Source organism: Suricata suricatta, chromosome 2 (assembly GCF_006229205.1).
Source record: "Suricata suricatta isolate VVHF042 chromosome 2, meerkat_22Aug2017_6uvM2_HiC, whole genome shotgun sequence".
NCBI lineage: Eukaryota > Metazoa > Chordata > Mammalia > Carnivora > Herpestidae > Suricata > Suricata suricatta.
In genome coordinates, this window is record NC_043701.1 from 2,792,784 (window position 1) to 2,798,537 (window position 5,754).

General features: G+C 48.5%; 1 long non-coding RNA gene across 1 annotated transcript in view; it reads right to left on the reverse strand.

Moving 5' to 3' along the window:
* Positions 1-5,227, reverse strand: part of LOC115277023 — a 19,088-nt gene extending 13,861 nt beyond the window's left edge. The window contains exon 1 of the long non-coding RNA XR_003902178.1: positions 5,087-5,227. This is a non-coding gene — a long non-coding RNA (uncharacterized LOC115277023). The remainder of the gene's footprint in view (positions 1-5,086) is intronic.
* Positions 5,228-5,754: the final 527 nt, after the last annotated feature.

Genomic DNA, 5,754 nt, shown 5'->3' on the forward strand with positions numbered 1-5,754 from the left:
AAAGTAGGAAAGAGTATCCAATGGAAAAAAGACTGCCTCTTTAGCAGGTGGTGCTGGGAGAACAGGACAGCAACATGCAGAAGAATGAAACTAGACCACTTTCTTACACCATACACAAAAATAAACTCAAAATAGAAGGTGAGACCTGAATGTGAGATAGGAAACCATCAAAACCCTAGAGGAGAAAGCAGGAAATAGCCTCCTTGACCTCAGTTGCAGCAATCTCCTACTGGACACATCCCCATAGGCAAGGGAGTCAAGAGCAGAAATGAACTAGTGGGACCTCATCAAGATACAAAGCTTCTGCACGGCAAAGGAAATAACAAGAAAACAAGAGGCTACTGACGGAATGGGAAAAGATAGTTGCAAATGACATATCAGATAAAACTCTAGTATCCAAAATCTACAAGGAACTCACCAAACTTAACACCCAAAAGTCAAATAATCCAGTGAAGAAATGGGCAAACGACATGAACAGACACTTCTCCGAAGAAGACATCCAGATGGACAACAGACACATGAAATGATGCTCAACATCACTCATCACTCAGTTAAATTTGTAATAAAAAAAAAAAAACTTCCCACCAAACAGAAGTCCAGGATGAGATGGCTTTACAGGCAAATTCTAGAATCATTTAAAGAGTTAATATCTATTCTTTTCAAACTATTCCAAAAACTGAAAGAGTAAGGAAAGCTTCCAAATTTATTCTATGAAGCCAGCACTACCCCGATACAAAATCAGATAAAGACACCACAAAAAAAGAGAACTACAGGCCAATTATTTCTGATGAAGAGATACAAAAATCTCAAACAAAATATTAGCAAACCAAATCCAATAATACATTCAAAAAATCATTCGCCATGATCAAGTGGGATTCAGTCCTGGGTTGCAAATGCAAGAGTGGTTCAATATTCACAAATCAATCAACTTGATACACCATATCAATAAGAGAAATGATAAATGCCGTATGATCATTTCAACAGATGCAGAAAAATCACCTGACAAAATACAACATCCATTCGTGATCAAAATCCTCAACGAAGTAGGTTTACAGGGAGCAAACCTCGATATAATAAAGGTCATCTATGAAAAACTCACAGCCAGTCTCATAGTCAATGGGGAAAAACCAAGGTCCTCTCCCCTAAGGTCAGGGACAAGACAAGGATGTCCACTGTCACCACTTTTATTCAACATAGTAATGGAAGTACTAGCCACCGCCATCAGACAAGAAAAAGAAATAAAAGGCATCCAAACTGGTAAGGAAGAAGCAAATTTTCACTATTTGCCTATGACATGATACTGTACATAGAAAACACAAAAGACGCCATAAAAAAACTAGAATTGATCGATGAGTTCAGCAAAGTCGCAGGATACAAAAATCAATGCACAGAAATCCATCGTATCTCTACATACTAATAATGAAGCTGAAGAAGAGAAATTAAGAAAACAATCCCATTTACAATTATGCCCCAAATAATAAAATGCCCAGAAATACACTTAACCAAGGAGGTGAAAGACCTGTTTTTCTGAAAACCACAAACTACTGATGAACGAAACTGAAGACAACACCAAGGAATGAAAGATATCCCATGTTCATGGACTGGGAGGTGCAGCAACCTCATGGCCGCAGCAGCTCAGGTAGAGACAGTCTCAGTGCCTGTTGCTCTATGAGCCACGCACAAGGACCATCAGAGCATCTGAACTGCGAACCAGAAAGTTCCACCGGATTGCTGCTGCCCGCCGCCACTCCCCCCCAGGACGCTTGGAGCCTGACACCCAGAAACCACACTGGCAGCACCTAGGACTCGGACACTGGGTGTGTAATTTGCTCCAACCATCACCTGTATTTTCCTTTTGTTTCCACAGAAATGCTGCTCATTAACTAACCGTGCTTGCTGAGCGTGGCAGAGTGCATATGAAAGCTAACACCACTGGGAAGTAAGAACCCACGTAATCAGGCAGCAAGTCGCATGGGTTCAAGAGGCCCCTCACCACCACATACCCCTGGCTTACTGATCTATTCTCTTAGATATCCACTGGGATCAGATCAACTTTGGAGACCACCGCCCCTGACTTCACCGTTACTATTCCTTGGAACACACTTGGGCATGAAATTAATGTCCTGTAGTTCCAAACTACGTAGAAAAATATACCTACTTCTGATGTCCCCTCAATTAGCACAAGGGACCAAAAGTCACAGCCTGCAGGTCAAATCCTTCTGTTCCAGAGCCCTGACCACACCCTAAACGGTTGAAGCAGTTACAGACGACAGGCCTCCGCTCACATTCCACAGAAACGGAATGAAGGACCGACAATGGGAAATTCTGACGGGAAACATCTCAGCAGGTCTGACTTCACGTTGCTTCTGCTTCCTGCTGCCATGACCTATAGGTTAGAAGCTTCTGCACAGCCCTGCGCGTGGGCACGTGACAGCCGACGTGACAGTGCTCTCTGCCCAACACCTCCCTCGCCAGGAGATAAGGGAGTAGCCAAAATGGTCGCCACCCGAACTCTTCAAGACTGAGGCAAAGTCATGACTCAGGGAGCAACTGAAGCCAGGCCCCGTAGGGTTAATGAGGTGGAAACTACCAGAAGCCTGAAAGCCTATTTTACAGAGGAGTGGTTTTCCCTGACTGGCGATGTGTCTCCCAGATCCACCGACAACCTGCCTGGGAATGAGAGGGGCCCTGCTCCCCTCACCTGAGATTGTGAGAGACCTGTCCAGGGGGTGAGCCCCTGCTCTGGGCGCGCCCACAGCCCCCCTCCCGGGTCTGAACTAACTTCCTGACATCCGGACTGAATTTTGTGAAGCTTCTGGCCCAGTAACCATGGGATGTATGTTACGTGTATGTTTCCTCAGTGCACAACCAAGCCCTCCCTGATCGTGAATTTCCCCACCTTTTTAATCAAGATTCTTTGGATTTTTCTCCTGCCTAAGTCGATTCCAAGATCACATTGGTTCCTTCAAGTTGTACTTAACTAGAATTCTTTTTCTGTCCATGAATCATTGCTTTAAATGTCTTCCCAAACGCAAGAACGGACAATCGAAGCCAGGCACACAGACTGTTGGACTTCACAGAGAACCCGCATCACTTTTAAGCCTCCCACCAGTTCTGTCACAGTAAGTCCCCAACAAGGAACTGGGGGTGAAAAAATACTTTCTGTCCCCGCCCAGCAGCAGGGACTTGATGGGCCCGGGCAGGCAAGCCAGGCTCCCTGGCGCCCAGGAACACGAAAACGCAAGGTTGGTCGACAATGCTTTCTGAGGAGAGATTACGGACCAAAAGGGAGAAACAGTAAAGGAAAATTTCAACTTTTAACGTTTGTGGACCCTGCTCCTGGGTCCCCAGAGAAGCTATTCTTGAACATTTACCAAGGTCTAAACGATTTGGTGAAACCTCAGAGCATGAGTTCTATTTCTGTGCTGGGCACACACTGCACATCTGCTTTGTTAAAAATAACCAGAAAGGAGCATTCCAAAAATAAGAAAAAAAAAACCCTCTTCCTAGTTCCCATAAGATTAAATTCATACAGCCTTGCACACACTAAAAACAAACTAAAAAAGAAAAACATACAATAAAGTCCGTAACTTTCTGGAATGGCCTTTGTCGGGATGATTTGTAACACAAACATTAACCCCGGACTACACGGCCCTTCCCCAGGGGACTCTCCTCTTTGTGAAGACATGTACCGTGGGGCAGCTGTCCTAACTTGGGCCCAAATAAGACTCTTTTCCTTTCTCTTTAGAATTAAAAATTTTAGGGGCGCCTGGGTGGCTCAGTCGGTTGGGCCTCTGACTTCGGCTCAGGTCAGATTTTGCATTCATGGGTTCGAGCCCCGTGTCGGGCTCTGTGCTGGCAGCTGGCTCAGAGCCTGGAGCCTGCTTCGTGTTCCATGCCTTCTTCTCTCTCTGCCCCTCCCCCTCTGATGCGCTGTCTCTCTCTGTATCAAAAATAAATAAAACATTAAAAAAATTTAAAAAAAAATTAAAAATTTTAAAGATATTTTTTGAGAGAGAGAGAGAGAGAGAGAGAGAGAGAGAGAGAGAGAGAGAGAGAGACAGACCTACACACACAGAAATCTGAAGCAGCCTCCAGGCTCCGAGCTGTCAGCACAGAGCCTGATGAGGCACTTGAACCCGCAGACCTAGAGATCATGAACGGAGCGGAAGTCGGACGCTTAATCGACTGAACCACCCAGGTGCCCCTCTCTTTAAAATTTTAAAGGTTTGTTCATTTTGCACTGACGACTTCTCTTCTTTAGAATGACAACTTTTGCAGGGCACCTGGGTGGCTTAGTTGGTTGAGGTCTAACTTCGGCTCAGGTCATGATCTCATGGTTCGTGGGTTGGAGCGCTGAGTCTGGCTCTGCTCTGAGTCTCCCCTTCTGCCTCTATCCCTCTCTTTCTCCCTCTCAAAATTAAACATTTTAGTAAAAGAATGACAACTTTTTGTATGGAATTTAAAGGAACAACAGCACATTAATTATGCTGGTATCTTTACACACACAGACACACACTTCCCCAGAAAAACATCTCAACTTCAGAAAGTCTCTACTTATATTAGAAGAAACAAAAGTATTTTTTGGGTTTGGATAGAACAGCAGAACTTAAGAGCTGGGTACGAGATCCCATAATTCACAGCTAAACTTCAAATACCTCCTCCGGGTGCAAAACCGCTCACTTGAACCGCTCAGGAACAGGAGCAACACTTGCTTGTGTGCTCAGGAAACAAAAGCCGCCTCTTTGGAACAGCGCCTCACACGCTGCACGCGAGACGCTGGACGGCCTGCATGCCAGCCCCGAAGGTAATTACATCACCGAGTTTCAGCACAGATGGACCAGTTTACAGATGCGAGTTAAATGCTCAATCAACAGCCCTGGTTCGACCCCTGAAGAGATGCACCTGTAAAGACGCAGCTAATTCTGGAAAGAAGCGCCCAAGCGTAGGGAGCCACAGATTCAAACTCTCAGTGAAGGGCATGGAGCCGGGAAGACCTGGGGTGAAGGCCGCGGGGGGTCCTTCTGAACGCCCGGGCGTGCAGAGAAGCCCTCAAAGGGGGAAGTTTCCCCGAAGTCAACCTTACCGGACGTTTCCGAAATGGCTAATGGGCGGGGGATGTGCCGTGGTCGGGTGTTCTGGGCATCCCCTCTCCACGCAGGGCTGGGGTCTGCCTCTGGAAGCCCCCAAGGGTTCTCAGGGCTGTGAGCCTTCCGGGCTGGGTCTAGAAGTGACTCGAGGCACACCTGAAAACAGGGACACACAGCCCTGGTTAGGGGGAGCGCACGTGCCCTTCCGTGATACTGAGCATTTTCCTTAGCCCTTGACCGCTGTTTCCTTACCCCAAGCAGGCCTACGATGGGGACTCATAACCCCAGGGTCCCAGCCCCCGCCACCGACCCTGAGCACGTCCCGGGGAAGTGAGGCATCTCTCCCCACCTGGCCTGCTGCACCCGGCCCCCCCCCCGGGGGCCTCCGACACCTCCCCCTGCCCCGGGGGGGGGGGCAGATAGACGCCCCGAGGCCGCCGGAAGGAGCCGGCGGCACCAGCTCCCGGCGAGGCACTCGGGCACTGGCCGCAGCTCTCCTGTCCCTTCAGCGGCTGCCGCCGCCCCTGCTGGAGACAGCCCGCCCTTCCCAGCTGGGCCAAGGCCGCCTGCGCTGGCGGGGAGGTGAGCACGGGCCGTGTCACCTCCCGCCCGGGCTCCCGCGCCGCCACGGTGGCCACCCCGCCGCCTGCTTGGCCCCGGCCCC